This window comes from Pleurodeles waltl, chromosome 6, assembly GCF_031143425.1.
Source record: "Pleurodeles waltl isolate 20211129_DDA chromosome 6, aPleWal1.hap1.20221129, whole genome shotgun sequence".
Classification (NCBI taxonomy): Eukaryota; Metazoa; Chordata; class Amphibia; order Caudata; family Salamandridae; genus Pleurodeles; species Pleurodeles waltl.
Genome location: NC_090445.1, coordinates 1722242890 through 1722260767, shown reverse-complemented (window position 1 = coordinate 1722260767; position 17878 = coordinate 1722242890). Strand labels below are relative to the sequence as shown.

The window sequence follows — 17878 nt, the reverse complement described above, 5'->3', positions numbered from 1 at the left end:
TACTTTGACCTCTGCACTTGACCACCCCTGTGTTGCTGGTACTGGGTGTTTGTGGTTGACTTGAACCCCCAACAGTCGTCTGTCTATGCCCTGGAGACTGAACTTGTAAGTGCTTTACTTACCTGCTAAATTAACTTCTACTTACCTCCTACAGGAACTGTTGAATTTTGCAGTGTCCTCTTTTAAAATAGGTTATTTGCATATTTGCCAGAACTGTGTACCTTACTGTTTTCATTCCAAGTTCTATATTTGCTTATGCCAAGTACCTTACAATTTATGTACTTACTTGAATTCAGAATCTTGTGGTTCTAAAGTAAATTAGGAGAAGAATATTTTTCTATATAAAAAACCTATTGGTCTGGGGTTAAGTCATTGAGTGTGTGTGTTCATATTTACTGCCCGTGTGTGTACAACAAATGTTCCATTTAATACTTGTCTTTTAATTAAACATCACACGCAAGATAGAACATAGTGTGGCAAAATAATAGTCTTTCTTAGAACTGTAGTCTACAACTGTTTGTGTGGGCTCTTTGTCTCTTACCCACTATTATTCCTCAGTCTAGTGTGGTGACATACAGCCTGCTAGTCAATATGAGTCTTTAAAGTCACAACATAATCTGGCTGAGGTCTATGCGTTTTTGTGCCCTCTGTTATAAAGTTTCAGTTTTTGACACCCGCAGGCTCTGCACCAGAAAGTTCAAGCTTGTACACACCATGGAAGATCCACAGGCAGCTATCAAAATGTTCTGCGCTTGTGTGACTAACGCCTCAACATTTGGTGCTGGCAAGGAAGATCAGGCTATGTGGGATCGGCTCTGGATGTGGATCTTCGCAGACTTGACGGTAAAGTGCCTTTGGCTTGGTATTTTTTATTTTTTCAGTGCCAAGGTTTGTGCTGACTAACAGAAATGGGAGGGAGTCATTGGGAGGAATGGAGATGGCAAAAGCAACAGCAGTGGTCATCTACGTTAAGAAACCTGCGAAGCTCATGACCTGTTGCTATGTTCATTCAGTGTCTAATGGAGAGCTAATCTTCCTTGCTCCAGCGGGTGTTTCCATCTCTCTTTATTGTGCACAAAAAAAACTAAAAGGTCCTTTTGGGTGGTCAGTCAACAGCTACCTCCACAAAGACAATTTCTAAATGCAAACCCTGGCTGAGGTGTTGTCAGTGCTCAAACAGGATACTTTATAGTAGTGCTGGACCTTCACAATGCTTATTCACACACCCGCATCCTGAATTTTTCACACGTTAACTGTGTTTCAAAGTGAGCAAGTAGCTTTTTAAGTTTACTGTGATCCTCTTTCGTGTCTTCACAAAACTGATGATGGTGGTGTCAGCTCATTGGCGTGGGACTATCGTCATCTTTGAGCACAAACAAAGGTTATCTTTCAGTGTTTCCAGCCTGTTTGCGGGTGCCTGACCGATCTTCCATGTTAGTCACCAGCCTTCGATAGTATTTCAAGCAGCTTGTTTCACTAGCAGCCTAAAAATGTTTTTTTAGAGCACACTGAAATCTTACATTTGTTTTTTGAGATTTTCTCGTGAACGCCATTTGAGCATAATCACTATGGCCCCCATTACAACATTGGCGGTAACACCAAAGGTCAGTGATAAACTTGCGATAACACACCGCCACGCTCAAAATACACTCTCTTACAAAACACAACCACATTGGACAATTCCAAATACACGCACCTTATACACATACACACACCACTCCCACATCACCCACAAACCCTTACTACCTGATATATTGACGAAGGCCAGAGAGACAGCACAGCAAAGATGACACCATACAGAGGCACAAAACACCATCACACACACACATCCACGCACAAAACACCACACACCCCTAAACATCACCTCAGACATCACCCACACCACCCCATGTTCACCGCAAAGACACCCCAGGTTTTCTGAGGAGGAGCTCAGGCTCATGGTGGATGAAATCATCCGGGTAGAGCCACAGCTATTCCGATCACAAGTGCAGCACACCACCATAGCTAGGAAGATGGAGCTATGGCGCAGAATCGTGGACAGGGTCAGCGCAGTGGGACAGCACCCAAGAACACGGGATAACATCAGTAAGAGGTGGAACGGCCCATGGGGGAAGGTGTGTTCCGTGGTCTCAAGACACCACATCGCGGTTCAGAGGACTGGCGGCGGACCCCCACCTCCTCCCCCACAACTAACATGGGAGGAGCAGGTCTTGGCTATACTGCATCCTGAGGGCCTCACAGGAGTAGCTGGAGGAATTGGTAAGTCAAAGCTTTCACTACTTCATCCCCCACCCTACTTGCATGCAATCACATACCCTCACCCTCACCCCCCATCACTCCAACTCCTCACAGATGTCCCACCATCTCAAACCACACATCCCAACACCAGGCCCTTCAAGCAACAACAAAGCATGGGTACCCATCATAAATGCATGTCCACTGCACATACCCACACAGACCCCTAAACATCAAGCGCACAAGCTCCTATACAGGAATGCAACCACTGGGGTACAGGGTCACCCACCCATTGCACACCATGGAACACACAGATAAACTATGCCTTTAAACCCCCTGCAGGACCCCTAACCAACGTCACCGGACAGGATGTTCCAGACATGTCCACTCCACCCACAGAAGAGGCCCACATTGATGACAGCAGCTCTGTCCAACTGGATCTAGATGACCAGCCCGGCCCATCTGGGACCTCAGGACAGTCGGTTCCCCTCACACTGGCAGAAGCCACAACAGAGCCTCCCCCCTCTGGAAACACCAACACCCACCGGGCCCATACCTCTGTCCCCATGACACGTCAAGCAGCAGTGTGTCCACCACTTCAGGGAACTCAGGCTAACCCACCACCCCAAGAACAGCAGGGACTTGGGGGCATTGGCAGTGGGCACACGGTTCATGGGACAGAGGCCCAGGAACACAGGGGAACTGGGAGGGCTGCTGGGCAACAGGGGAGGACAGGCCTAGGGAACCCACTCTCCATGAGGCCCTCCAACGTCATGGGAACCTACCACTATTCCCAGGAGACGATGGCAACAGTACTGTCCAAGTTTCAGGAGATCCAGCGGCTGCAGGAGGAACAGTATTTGGGGTTCAGGGAGGAACTCTGATCCATCAATACCACCCTGGGCACCATTGTAGGGGGTGCTGAAGGAACTCGTGAACACCAGGAGGGACACTGTGGCACAACAAGGGGCCCCTGACACTAGCCTGGACGATGAACTGCCCACCGCCGGCGCTAGTAGACAGGAGGCACCGCCACAGGACCTCGACACCAGCACCCCACCCCCTGCAGATGGAGAACCACCCCGCAAGCGGTCCCTGAGATCTAGGACAAAGACAGAGCACGATGCCAAGACCCCCGTCAAGAAATAAGACCACCCTGATTGTCATCCTTCTGTCCCACTTTGTCACCCTGTTCAACCACCAACTGCCCCAGCTCCACTTCCTGTGTCCCTTTGGACAATGCACCTGTGAAACAAATAGACTGGACTCTGCCATGGACATTCCTCCATCATCACCCCTGACCATTTTACAACCCCCTCCACTATTTAGCACTTAAATAAACACACTTAAATCACAAAACAATCTGGAGTCAGTCTGCTTTCACAAATGTGTATTTGCAATAACTGAGGAAAATAGCAATATCCATTGTATTGTCAGCATACCTATGTCACACAGCTCTAGTCCATGAGGAAACATAGCAGAGGTCACACAGTGGGACCCACATCTGTGAAATCGAAAGGGAAAGTGACAAATCAGGGTCCATACACTGGGTGAAAGTGACAGACAGATAAGAGGTAGAACAAGTGTATCAGATGTAGCAGGCAGTGATGTCGTCTGACCTGTGTCTCACTGGAAGTATTGATGAATCACCTTGTTTCTGTTGTCGATTTCCTGTTCTGCTTCCTCGTCTTCACTATCCACAGGCTCCACAGCTGCCACAAGACCTCCTTCAGGACCATCCTCCTGCAGAAAAGGCAGCTGTTGTCGCAAAGCCAAGTTGTGCAGCATACAGCAGGCCACGATGATCTGGCACACCTTCTTTGGTGCGTAGAATAGGGAAACACCCGTCATGTAGGCACCTAAACTTGGCCTTCAGGAGGCCGAAGGTCTTTCTCTATAACCCTCCTAGTTCGCCCATGTGCCTCATTGTAGCGTTCCTCTGCCCTTGTCCTAGGATTCCTCACTGGGGTCAGTAGCCATGACAGGTTGGGGTAGCCAGAGTCATCTGCAAATGTTGTTACAACTGTTAGACACACACTTACCCTTAGGGGCAACCCCATTCCCAGACACCTAGTTACACTATATAGGGTCCATGTCCTCACCTAATAGCCACACACAGTGCCTCTGGAGTTGCCCCATCACATAAGGGATGCTGCTATTCCTCAGAATGTAAGCGTCATGCACTGATCCAGGAAACTTGGCATTCACATGGGAGATGTACTGGTCGGCCAAACCCACCATCTGCACATTCATTGAATGGTAGCTCTTCCGGTTTCCGTACACCTGTTCACTCCTGCGGGGGGGGCCAAGGCCACATGTGTCCCATCAATGGCACCTATGATGTTGGGGATATGTCCCAGGGCATAGAAGTCACCTTTAACTGTAGGCAAATCCTCCATCTGAGGGAGCACGATGTAGCTGTGCATGTGTTTCAGCAGGGCAGACAACACTCTGGACAACACGTTGGAGAACATAGGCTGGGACATCCCAGAGGCTATGGCCACTGCCGTCTGAAAAGACCCACTTGCCAGGAAATGGAGTACTAACATCACCTGCACTATAGGGGGGGGTTCCTGTGGGATGGCGGATAGCTGACATCAGGTCTGGCTCCAACTGGGCACACAGTTCATGGATTGTGGCACGGTCCAGTCTGTAGGTGACAATTACATGTCGCTCTTCCATTGTCAACAGGTCCACCAGCGGTCTGTACACCGGAGGATGCCGCCATCTCCTCACCTGCCCCAGCGGACGTACTCTGTGGAGGAGAACAGCGAGCAAAGGGTCAGCCAACACTGATGTACGAAAACACAACTTTATTGCACATATTTTTCAGTCCGATATGTGCCTGTCTTAGTGTGTATGCGTGGCCTAGGTATGTGTGACGCATTTAAACATAATGCCATGTGGCCCCCTGAAATGGCGGCTGCCTGTCCTGTAAGGTGGGACAATGGGATATGAGGTAACTGCGCTGGCGTTGTACACCGTCGCAGTAGGCGGTCGAAGACCGCGGCGCAATCCTGCATTGGTTAACATTGGGCCCTATGGGTCCCAGGAGCCAATGACGATGTACGCTGGCGGTGACGGTACGCACCGCAGCGGACATGACCGCCATTTTCTATCTGTTCACTCACTTGATACCTGATGTTCAATAGGAGATGACCTACACTGCAAGTGCTGCTGTGACCTCAGTCTGGAAGAGACAATAGCTCATGTGTCTGGGGAAAGGGCCCCTGCCTTCACCACGGAGGAGTTGAGAAACTAGTGGATGGGGTCCTCCCCCCGTACACGCTGCTCTACGTTCCTCCAGACAAACAGGTAAGTACACTGTGAGCATCCTGTATGGGCAATGCCTGTGTGGATGGAAGATGGAAGGAGAGAATTAGGCGTGCATGAAACGACGGTGAGTGTATGTGTGTCATGGCAAGGGTAGGAATGCGGGCCAATGACTGTGACGGTGCGGACGGTTATATCTTCTCCTTTTCCCCTGTCCTATTCCTGTAGGTCAGCGCCCACCAGAAGAAGGATATTTGGCGTGTCATCGCCAAGGAAGTCAGGACCCTGGGTGTCCACCACAGACGTAGCACCCACTGCCGGAAAAGATGGGAGGACATTCGCCGCTTGAGCAAGAAGACAGCGGAGGCCCAGCTGGGGATGGCCTCCCAACGTGAAGGGAGGGGGGGGTGCCTGTCGCACCATGACACCCCTGATGTTCCAGATCCAGGTGGTGGCTTCCCCGGAGTTGGATGGGCGCTTGAGAGCATCACAGCAGCCACAAGGGTGCGAGTACACTCTCATTCAGCTGATTCAGCGCACATTGGAGGTGTCTGGTTGGGGAAGGTGGGCTGTGGGTACCCTTTGGCCAGGACGAGTTTTGTAGGCATGTTCCCTCCGTATGTCAGGCTATGTGGCACCCCACCAGTGTTAAGAGCCATCTACACCTAGTCAGGCTCCTGTGACTCATGTGTGCAGCAGTCAGGCATAGGCCTTGTACCCCATGTCCCTGTGATTAATTAGGAAACTCTAAGTGCATGGCGTAGTGCAGAGGGCTGCTGTGTCTGTAGTGTCCGCCAACTGTAGCGGTATTGCATGCACTGAACATGTCTTTCTTCTGTCTTCCCCACCTTTTTGTGGTCTACCTGTTCTTGTGTGCATTAGCATCATCAGGCAGAGGAGCAGTGGCACCGGAGCAGGAGGGAGGAGCTGCATCCCACATGGCCCTGGAGGGCGAAACGGTGGGCGAGGGGAGTTCCACAGTGGGGACAGGAGCAGAGACCAGCGACACGGACTCCTCCTCTGATGGGTGCTCCCTTGCGGTGGCAGGCCCCTCTGTGCCCCCTGCATCTACAGGTACAGCCGCCAACCCCCCCCCCCCCCCCACACACCAGCACCGCCCTCACAGCAGCACCTCAGCCCCTGCCCCTGTCAGCCCTGCTGCCCTCAGTGAGGAGGCCATTGACCTCCTCAGATCCCTCACTGTTGGGCAGTCTACCATTCTGAATGCTATCCAGGGTGTAGAGAGGCAGTTGCAACAGACAAATGAATACCTGGAAGGCATTCATTCTGGTCAGGCAGCCCAACAGCAAGCTTTTCATACGCTGGCCTCAGCACTGATGGCAGCCATTGTCCCGGTGTCCAGCCTCCCCCCTCCAACTTCCTCCACCCAGACCTAATTCCCTGCACCTCAGCCTATCCCAAGCACACCATCAGACCAGCATGCACACACCTCAACACACAAGGGTAGCTCTGGCAAACATAAGCACCACACATCCCACAGGCACTCACACACGCATCATACCCATGCAGACATACCAACATCCACTGTGTCCCCCTCCTCCTCGTCTCCCTCATCCCTCCCTGTCACGTCTCCACTCACACCTGCATGCACTACATCTTCAGCCACTACGTCCATCACCATACACCGCTCATGTGCACTCACCACACCACTACCAGTCACACATCCCCAGTTTCCTCTCCCAGTGTGTCTGTGATCCCTCCTCCCAAAGTACACAAACGCAGGCACCTACCCACCCAACACCCATCCACCTCAACAGCCTCCAGCCCATGCACCTTCACCCAAATTCAGCAGATGTACACCTCCTACAACCACTACCTCTTCCTCCACTCCCAAACCCCCTCCATCTACCCTTCCCAGTGTGTCTAAAACTTTTCCTGTCAAACCTTGACCTCTTCCCCCTCACCTCCCCCACCCCTTCCGTCCCGTATGGCACGGCTTTCCAGGTCACAACCCAGCACCTCAGCCACCACATCAACGGGAAAAGTGGTACCAGCAGTAACCGGCTTCTGGAGTGCACCAAGCAGCAGGGCAGCCAGTGTGCCAAGGAGCCAGACCACAGACAGTCCCCCACCTCAGAAACATAAGAAGTTGGCCACAGCCCGGAGGGAGAAGGGCAAAACACCTGCCACCAAGGGCTCTCCCAGGACTACAGTTGGGAGTGTGAAGACAGCTGCGCCACCATCCAAGGTGGGGAAGGGGCACAGAAAGAAAGGGAAGTCGCCGCCAACCTGCACGGCGGACAAGACCGCTTCCCAGGACACCGCCGCCACCAGCACTGCTTCCCAGGACACCACCAGCACCGCTTCCCAGAACACCGGCGCTACCATCACCGCGTCCCAGGACACCGCCGCCACCAGCACGCTCACTGAGCCACCCACCAGCACTGCAGGCCAATGATCGCCGCAAGCACCGCCGCTACTGAGGCTGCCACAATCACTGACAGTGGACACGCCACATATGCCAGTGGCACCACCGCAGATATGGCTGCCATCCTCCGTGGTGAGTCGTACGGAGCTGGTGGTCATTTTCAGGGGCCTGGACAGCTTCCATGGCCCACCGTGAGTGGAGATTCACATCCACTACCTCTGTCCTTGGCAGGATGAAGCACTCTGGGCACCAAGCCCCCTCCAGAACCAGTGGAGATTCACATCCACTACCTCAGTCCTTGGCAGGATGAAGCACGCTGGGCACAAAGCACCCTCCAGAACCAGTGGAGAAAAGCATCCACTACGTCGGTCCTTGGCAGGATGAAGCACTCTGGGCACAAACCCCCCTCCAGAACCAGTGGAGACTGTTATTCACTTGTGAGACACTGGCGTTGCACTCCCCAGGATGCAGCAGTGGGCAAACCACCCACTGAAAAGACTTGAGACTGTGGCGTTGCACTCCCCAGGATACATCAATGGGCATGGAGCCCCCTCATAGATCTGGCGTTGTGCACTCATCCGGCTGAGGTGCCCCCCCTTCCCTTCCCCCTGAGGTGCCTGCTGTATTTCGATCTGATGACCCTGCAGTGTTCGCTCCGTTTTGATTTGATATCTTGTGTGGGCTTCGCCCATGCATTTTGGGCCCAGTGGTCCACGGACTATCTATGTGCAGCACATGGACTTTAATTCTTGGTGTATATATTTGTTAATGGTGTGTATATATATTTATGAGTACTGGATTTTTATTGATCAGAATCGTTACAATCATTTCCATTGTCCTTGCATTCTTCCGGGGGCCTTGGGGGGTGTAACTGTAATGTATCAACATGTATTTGTGTATGTGTGCTGTAGTGGGTGGGGGTGTTGCGTGTGTGTGTCACTCTTTTCCCTCCCCCCTCCCCTGTGTCTTAGGTGCAATACTCACTGTGGTCTTCGCTGCTGGCGTTCGTGCTCCTGGTAGAGGAGCAGGAAGACAATGGCTGGTAGAATATGGAGTCCCGGCTCCATGGCATCCTGGTTCCTCGTATGGTGTGTAGAGGTGAGCATTTTTCCTTCCAAGTTCTTTTTCCGCCGTGTTTTTGTTCGCGTTGAATCCGCCCCTGAAAAAGTGGCGGATTGGCCTCTCATGATTCTGTGGGCGATACATTGTCTTCCGCCTGTCTGTTGGTGGTGACCACCATGCTGTTTGTTTGTACCACTGTGGCAGTCAGAGTGTTAAAGTGGCTGTCTATGTTGGCGGTTTCCGCCACGGTTGTGATTACATTTTTTTTACCGCCGGCCTGTTGGCTGTTTTACCGCCGCTTTAACACCGACCGCCAGGGTTGTAATGAGGACCTATAGGTTTGTTGACTATACAATATTCTTTTTTTCCCGTAATTACTTCTTACATAAGGGTTAACGAGCATCTAACCCTCTCTGTAGCCACACATTTAACTACCATCTATTGAGGCAAGCTGGTTCTCTTTTTCCAAAAGTGTTCACTCTTTCACGTTGGTCTAAATATTGTCCTGACAACTTTTTCTCTACCTCCTCATTCTTACATATATTTGACCCACAGCAGTCATTCATTGTACTAAACAATGCTAAATGGATGATCAGCTTTTTATTTGCTTAATTGCTGTGAAAATTAGGCAAGCTGATGAGCGAAGAGGACCATCTCCAACTATCTTTTTCTTCCTATTAAAAGGTGCAATGCCTTGGCGAAGAAGCAGACTTCTGATGGCTTATGTGCTCCTCCCACCAGAGCTGAGGCAGCTACTGTGGAGAGATATTCTTATGGTATCCATTTTCAAAAAACGAATGTGTGGGTGCAAATTGTCAATCAGAGGAACACATTATTTACCTTTGTTAACGTATATTCATCCATGTGATTTTATTTTTTTACTATTACGATGTTTAGATTTTCTTCAGTTTATATTTATTTTGTTATTGTAAAGAACAATGGATGCTACAAAGTACAACCAGATTCTGAATTTTATATACGCAGTAATGTGTACCCTGATGATTTCAGTAAAATAATGAAGCATGGATTACGGAGACTTTCCAAAAAAATCACCATTGATGGTAAGTTATTTTTCAAATTACTTTGGAATTAGAAAATTGTTATACATTCATACAATTTACTGTACTTGTTTGAATGAAGCTTCATGAATAGGTGATCCTTTCAATTATATTTATCTACCTACTTATGTGTTAACAAATATTGTTTAGTCTGATTCATTTCATTATATTTTATTTTTTTTAATGATTGTTAGCGTGTGTGTGTGTGTGTGTGTGTATGTATATGTGTGTGTGTATATATATATATATATATATATATATATATATATATATTTATATTTCTGATGGATACAACTACCTGTGGATTCCTCACCTAATGAATACTCCCATGGCGCCAGCATTCGACGGAAATCTTCTTCCTAGTCTCTGCACGTCGACGTCACTCCAGCCCACGCGACGCCGTCTGACGTCATACAGGCAATAAGAGGTCCTCGCCGACGTCAGTTCCCTTTTTTCCGTGCATTCGAAACGGTTATCTTCGAGGGAGAAACTGTTACTTTCGTGGTTACAGTGTATTTTTGCTGCGTAGTCCTTCGCTACAGTATAATGTCGCAGAGAAAGTCGGGTTTTAAGCCTTGTTGTGAATGTGGGGGCAAGATGTCAGTTACGGATCCGCACTCCGACTGCCTTTGGTGTTTGAGCTCCGACCACGACGTCTCGACTTGCGATTCATGCCAGCACATGAATCCAAAGGCCCTCAAGGAACGTGAGGCGAAGTTGTTTATGGCGAAGTCAAAGAAAGAAAAACATCGTAAGAAGTCTTCTTCGCCAAGGCATCGGCGTCATCGAGACTCCCGGCGCCGTAGAGAATCATGGCGCCATTCAAGCAAGGAGACTCGTTCCAGGTCTTCGGATCGGCGCCGGAGGACTTGGGAGGTCAGTCCCACGGTCACGCCGCATCCATCGACGCCGTTGCCCTCTCCGGCGTCACCGACTTCACCTGGACAGGCGTCGGTGATTGAAGTGGTGCAACCTCTGGTGTCGTCGCAGGCGTTGAGGCCGGCGTCGGGGTCGCCTTCGATACAGGCACCCCAGTACCCGGCTTTTCCCCACCCCTGGAGCCGATAGTACCGCATTCCTAAATGCGATGTATACCATCTTCCAACAGATGGCTCCAGGGGGTGCTCCGGCTGGCCCTTTGGCCTTTTCATTGGGTGATCCTGTGCCTCTACGGCCGGCACCCTTTATGCCCTTTCTCCCTTTTGGGAACGTGGGCTCGGCGCCGGTGTCGGCGCCGGTGGCCGCTCCGCTGATTTCGGAGGGATTGGCTCCGGAGATTTCCATCCCGTCAACGTCGGGATTTCGGCCTGTGACTCCGGTGGGTCCATCCGCTCTGAGTGCTCTTTCATCGGCACCGAAGTTACCTGTGGCGCCGGACTCGGCGTCGGTGGCTTCTGAAGATCGGCGCCGATCTTCGGCTTCAGCGGAGGCATTGTCGACTCCGCGTATCGAGCAGAGGCTTCATTCGAGGAGACGTGCTCTCCGTTTATTAGAGGAGCAGGAGTACCAACGAGTCCTGGAAGAAGGAGAACTAGAGGACTCGGGTGATGGACTGCATGGGCTAGATACAGCCAGTGGGCTGGACACTTCCCCTGAGTGGGATCTTTCGTCTCCAGGGGAATACACGGAGGAGGCTGCTTCCTTTCATGCAGTGGTACGGAAAGCAGCAAGTTTTCTGGACTTGCCTTTGCCGGTGGTAGAAGCAAAACAGAACCTTCTGACAGAGGTGCTACATCCGGCCTCAGCTGCGGCCGAGCCTCTCTTGCCGTTTAATGACGCTTTGCTGGATCCGGTGCTAGAGGTGTGGAAGAGACCAGTATCTTCCCCAGCGGTTCATAGAGCCATAGCCAGGAGGTATTGAGCTGCACCAACTGACCCTGGCTTTCTCTCTAGGCACCCTACACCAGAGAGCTTGGTGGTGCAGGCCTCCTGTTCATCCAAATCAGCGCCTGGTTCTTTCCCGACGGTGCCTGGGGACAGGGACTCAAAGAAACTGGATGTGCGTGCAGTCCAAGAAAATCTTTTCGTCCTGCAGCCTGGCGTTGAAGGCCACCAACGCAACTTGTATCCTGGGGAGATATATTCATGCTCTTATGGATGACATTTCCTCCTCATTTACGGAGCTTCCCCAGGGTCTTTTGGATGTTGTTTCAGATGCCCAGGCTGCCGCGACCCAGATTATTCAGACTGGACTAGACACAACTGATTCGGTGGCCAGAGCAATGGGCACGACTGTGGTGGCAAGGAGACAGGCCTGGCTCCGTAATTCGGGGTTTTCTGCGGATGTGCAGTCAACCCTATTGGATCTCCCTTTTGATGGGGACAAGCTGTTTGGGGCCAAGGCGGATTCGGCCTTGGAACGTTTTAAGGAGAGCAGGGCCACAGCTAAATCGCTAGGACTCCAAGCTCCTTCTTCCACTGCCTCTTCCAGATTTTTCAGGAGGTTTCGTGGATTTGGGCGTGGCTCTTCCTCCTCTTCCTTTCGGGGGAGATTCCAGCAACCTGCCTCTTCCCATCCCTATAGATCTTTTAGAGGGAGAGGTAGGGCCCGCACCAGAGGAGCCTCTCAGCAGCACTCTGCCTCTTCCTCGTCCTCTGGAGGGGTGCAGCAGGGGAAGCAGCCTTAGGCTTCCACCATTTCCCACTCACTCCTCTCCTGTAGGGGGGAGATTGCAGCATTTTCTCAGCAAGTGGAAGACTGTTACAACGGACACTTGGGTTCTCAGTATTGTGGGAAAAGGCTACATCCTTCCCTTTCGGGAGTTCCCGCCCCCCATCCCGCCTCGCCCATCTTATTGTTCAACACCTCCTGTTGCTAGAACAGGAGGTACAAGTCCTCCTTTCGAAGGGCGCGGTAGAGTTGGTCCCAGAGCAGGAAAGGGGTCGAGGTTGTTACTCAAGGTATTTCCTGATTCCCAAGAAGGATGGTCGGTTGAGACCAATCCTGGACCTGAGGATCTTGAATTGGTTCCTCAAACAGGAGAAGTTCAAGATGCTGACCCTAGCTCAGGTGCTTTTGGCGTTGAACAAGGAAGATTGGATGGTGTCTGTCGACTTGCAGGATGCTTACTTTCATATCCCGATACTCAAGTCACACAGTAAGTATCTCCGGTTTGTGATAGGATCGCAGCACTATCAGTTTGCGGTCCTTCCGTTCGGTCTTACTTCAGCACCTCGTGTCTTCACGAAGGTGATGTCGGTGGTTGCTGCAGAGCTCAGAAGGAAGGGGATAGCGGTATTCCCTTACTTGGACGACTGGTTGATCAAAGCCAAGTCTCTGGAGCTTGTGTCGCATCATCTGCAGTCAACAACTCAATTGTTGTTCGACCTGGGTTTTTCGGTAAATGAGCCCAAATCTCACCTGGAGCCCTCTCAGCGCCTCCTGTTCATAGGGGCAGTACTGGATACAACATTGGGTCGAGCCTTTCCTCCGCCTCAGCGGATTCGAGATATTCAGGAATTGGTTCCAATGTTTCGAAATGGAGCGGTAGTTCCAGTCCTCAAGGTCCTTCGTCTGCTCGGTCTGTTTGCCTCCTGCATTCTGTTGGTCACGCATGCTCGCTGGCACATGAGGGCTCTTCAGTGGTGCCTCCGAAGGCAGTGGTCTCAACACGAGGGAGATCTAGAAGGTGCTGTCAAGATCTCCAGAGATGCTGCTGTGGACTTGAAGTGGTGGATTGCGAGCAACAATCTTTCGCAAGGAAAGCCGTTCGCGCAGTCGCCACCAGTGACCATGGTCATAACGGATGCTTCCACTCTAGGGTGGGGAGCTCATCTGGGGGATCTGGAGATCAAAGGCCTTTGGTCTCCAGAGGAACAGATGTTTCATATCAATCTGTTAGAGTTACGGGCTGTACGTCTGGCTCTCCAGGCCTTCCTCCCTTCCCTTCGTGGTCAGTCGGTACAGGTCCTGACGGACAATACTACCACGATGTGGTACATAAACAAACAGGGAGGAGTAGGGTCGTACCTTCTCTGCAGAGAAGCTCTTCGACTATGGTCCTGGGCAAAGGACCATCAGATTTGCTTGGTAGCAAACCATCTGGCCGGAGTCTTGTGCGTGCGGACAGTCTCAGTCGCCAATTCTCGGCAGACCACGAGTGGCGTCTCCATCCAGATCAAGTCTGTTTAATCTTCCAAAGGTGGGGGTTTCCTCGGGTAGATCTGTTTGCCACTCTGGAGAACGCGCATTGTCCGTTATTCTGCAGCCTCCAGTATCCGATGCAGGGAGCGTTGGGGGACGTGTTTCAAATAACCTGGTGCGGCCAGTTGCTTTACGCGTTTCCTCCCATACCCTTGATTCCTCGAGTATTGAGGAAGATTCGCCAAGACCGGGTTCTAGTCATCTTAATAGCTCCGGATTGGCCAAGGAGGGTATGGTACTCCGACCTTCTCCAACTCTCAATGTGCCCTCCGCTCCGTCTCCCTTTCAGGGCAGACCTCCTCTCGCAGTCGCAGGGGCAGGTTTTACACCCCAACCTCCAGAGTCTGCGCCTACATGCCTGGAGATTGAACGGGGCAACCTGAGTTCCTTCTCTCTCCCGCCTGAGGTAGTGGATGTTATATTAGCGGCCAGGCGACACTCCACTAAATCTATCTACGCTAATAGATGGTCTAAATTTGTTGCGTGGTGTGGAGAGAGGCAGATTGATCCCTTACATGCTCATCTATCGGACGTTTTGTCTTTTGCTCTGTCTCTAGCGCAGAAAGGTTGTGCAGTGGCTACCATTAAAGGTTATTTATCGGCCTTGTCAGCCTTCATATGTCTTCCAGACCAACCATCTTTATTTAAATCCCCTATTGTTATCAGATTCTTGAAAGGTCTTCTAAATAAATATCCTCCAAAGCCATTTGTTATGCCGCAATGGGATTTGTCCTAGGTCCTGACTTTCCTTATGGGGTCCCCTTTTGAACCTATGCATTCTTGCCCCTTAAGGTATTTGGTTATAAAAACAGTCTTCCTGATAGCTATAACATCAGCAAGGAGAGTGAGTGAGTTGCAGGCCTTATCGGTAAAGCCCCCTTATACAACTTTTTATGGGTATAAGGTGGTGTTGAGGACCAAGGCTGCTTTCCTCCCGAAGGTTGTTTCACCTTTCCATTTGGCTCAGGCAATTACTTTGTCCACGTTCTATCCTCCGCCTCATCCTTCCAAAGAGGAAGAAAGACTGCACCGTCTGGACCCAAAGAGGGCGTTAAGCTTCTTTATTGATAGAACAAAGGATTTCAGGCTGGAGGATCAGCTGTTTATTGGATACGTGGGCAAGAGGAGAGGAAAGGCAGTCCACAAGAGAACACTCTCCAGGTGGGTTGTTCTTTGCATTAAAATCTGTTACTCTTTGGCAAAGAAGGATCCTCCTGAGGGCATTAGAGCTCATTTCACCAGAGCTAAGTCGGCCACTTCGGCCTTGCCCAGAGGTGTTCCTGTGGTCGACATCTGCAAGGCCGCAACTTGGTCATCCCTTCACACTTTTGCAAAACATTACTGTTTGGATTCTGAGGTTAGAAGGGACGGCCATTTTGCACGGTCAGTGCTGCAGGATTTCTTGGTTTGACCATTTAGGCACCCACCGCCGGGCGTGGTACTGCTTTGGGACTCTATTCATTAGGTGAGGAATCCACAGGTAGTTGTATCCATCAGAAGAACGAGTTACTTACCTTCGGTAACGACTTTTCTGGTGGATACATTAGCTACCTGTGGATTCCTCACGGTCCCACCCGCCTCCCCGTTGCCTTTCTGGTCTTACCAAGTAATCCTTGAGTGTGCTCCTCTTGGTCTTCAAGGGTGCAATAGATGTTGTATATATGTATACTTGTGTATATTTATCTATATATATATATATATATATATATGTATATATCTTTGTGTATATACATGATTTGCATATATTTAAAAAGAGAGTTATATATAAAGAATTTACAGCTATTCATTGCAATGTTGTGTATTTTACAATCTTATGGGATGTTGCCTTGCTCTTTCATTGCATTGGCTTGTTGTTCTCATGCACGTAAAAAATGATTGGTACTGACGTCGGCACGTCGTCGAGGACCTCTTATTGCCTGTATGACTTCAGACGGCGTCGCGTGGGCTGGAGTGACGTCCTCGTCGACGTGCAGAGACTAGGAAGAAGATTTCCGTCGAATGCTGGCGCCATGGGAGTATTCATTAGGTGAGGAATCCACAGGTAGCTAATGTATCCACCAGAAAAGTCGTTACCGAAGGTAAGTAACTCGTTCATTACGTGCTTTTAATGTATCTCTCGTGCAACATCTGCAGTAAATAGAAATCGCCCTTTAAACGTTCTCATGTTTTTTTGGCTAATTAGGTGAAAAGGTGTTCTTTGTAGGAAAGGGGAAGAAGGCACAAGTTATCGTTGGTGAAGAATTGGCAAAGCACATTTTTAATAAGTTACATTCTTCACTAATTGGAGGTCACTCTGGAACTAACAAAACTAAAAAGAGTATTGGCAGCCATTTCTAGTGGCCAAACATGACTGATATTGAACAGTGGGTGAGTTATGTGTTGCTAATCTTTCAAAATAACTTCTAGGTAAAACATTTCTTTTCTTTTATGTTTTTATTGAGACATACTTGTAAAGCTATTGTTAGGCAAGTTTTTCATTCCTAATAAAGGTATTTTTGCACACATCAGTCATTTGAGCAATCAGACGCTTTTAAAGGGCGGCTTATCACCCATGGAGGCTCATAGCTGTTGCGGACGTGCTGACACTCTGCGATCCATGTCTTTAGATCCTTTGTGAGCTGGTTCAGTGAGTCTGCATGTCTGAGTTTGAGTGGAAGCGTGTTTGACTGGGCTACAAGGTAAGAAAAGCATCTGCCTTCAGATGTGCTCTTCCTGATTCTGTGGATGGCAGCAAGGGTGGGTTTGGAGGATAAGATCTGCCTGGTGTTCTTTCCCTAACTGGTACCCACAATTGGCACTGCCCTGGCACACAGTTATGTCCATTGTAAATGGTACACCTGGTACCAAGGGCCTGTTGCCAAGGAAGGTCTCTAAGGGCTGCAGCATGCCGTATGACACCCTGGACACCCCTCACTCAGCACAGACACACTGCTTGCCAGCTTGTGTGTGCTGGTTGGGAAAAAATGACTAAGTCGACATGGCACTCCCTCCAGGGTGCCATGCCAACCTCACACTGCCTATGGCATAGATAAGTCACCCCTCTAGCAGGCCTTACAGCCCTAAGGCAGGGTGTACTATGCCACAGGTGAGGGAATAGCTGCATGAGCACTATGCCCCTACGGTGTCTTAGCAAAACCTTGGACATTGTAATTGCAGGTTAGCCATAAGAGTATAAGGTCTGGGGGTTTAACAAGCACAAACTCCACAGTTCCATAATGGCTAAACTGAAATATGAGAAGTTTGGTATCCAACTTCTCAGCACAATAAATGCACACTGATGCCAGTGTGGTATTTGTTTTAAAATACACCCAGAGGGCATCTTAGAGAGGGACCCGGAATACAAGTCCGACTACTAGTGCTAGGCTGACCAGTTTCTGCCAGTCTGACACAACCAGACGAGTTTCTGGCAACATGGGGAAGAGTACCTTTGTCAATCTGTGGCCAGGAACAAAGACTGTACTGGGTGGATATGCTTCTCACCTCCCCCTGCAGGAACTGTAACACCTGGCGGGGAGCCTCAAAGGCTCATGCCTTTTGTTACAACACCCCAGGGCATCACAGCTAGTGGAGATGGACCCCCCCCCCCACTTTAGGCAGCAAGGCTGGAGGAGATGATGAGGGAAAGAAACAAGGAGGAGCCACCCACCAGTCAGGACAGCCCCTGAGGTGACTCTTAACTTTTATAATTCCTCCATCTTGAGATTGGAAGATGCCCCC

At 50.2% G+C, this 17878-nt stretch overlaps 1 long non-coding RNA gene across 1 annotated transcript in view; it reads left to right on the top strand.

The window, feature by feature from the left end:
• The window catches only part of LOC138301454 (uncharacterized), a 64706-nt gene that overhangs the window by 14645 nt on the left and 32183 nt on the right, over positions 1 to 17878 (top strand). Inside the window, exon 2 of the long non-coding RNA XR_011205112.1 lies at positions 681 to 843. This is a non-coding gene — a long non-coding RNA (uncharacterized lncRNA). The remainder of the gene's footprint in view (positions 1 to 680; positions 844 to 17878) is intronic.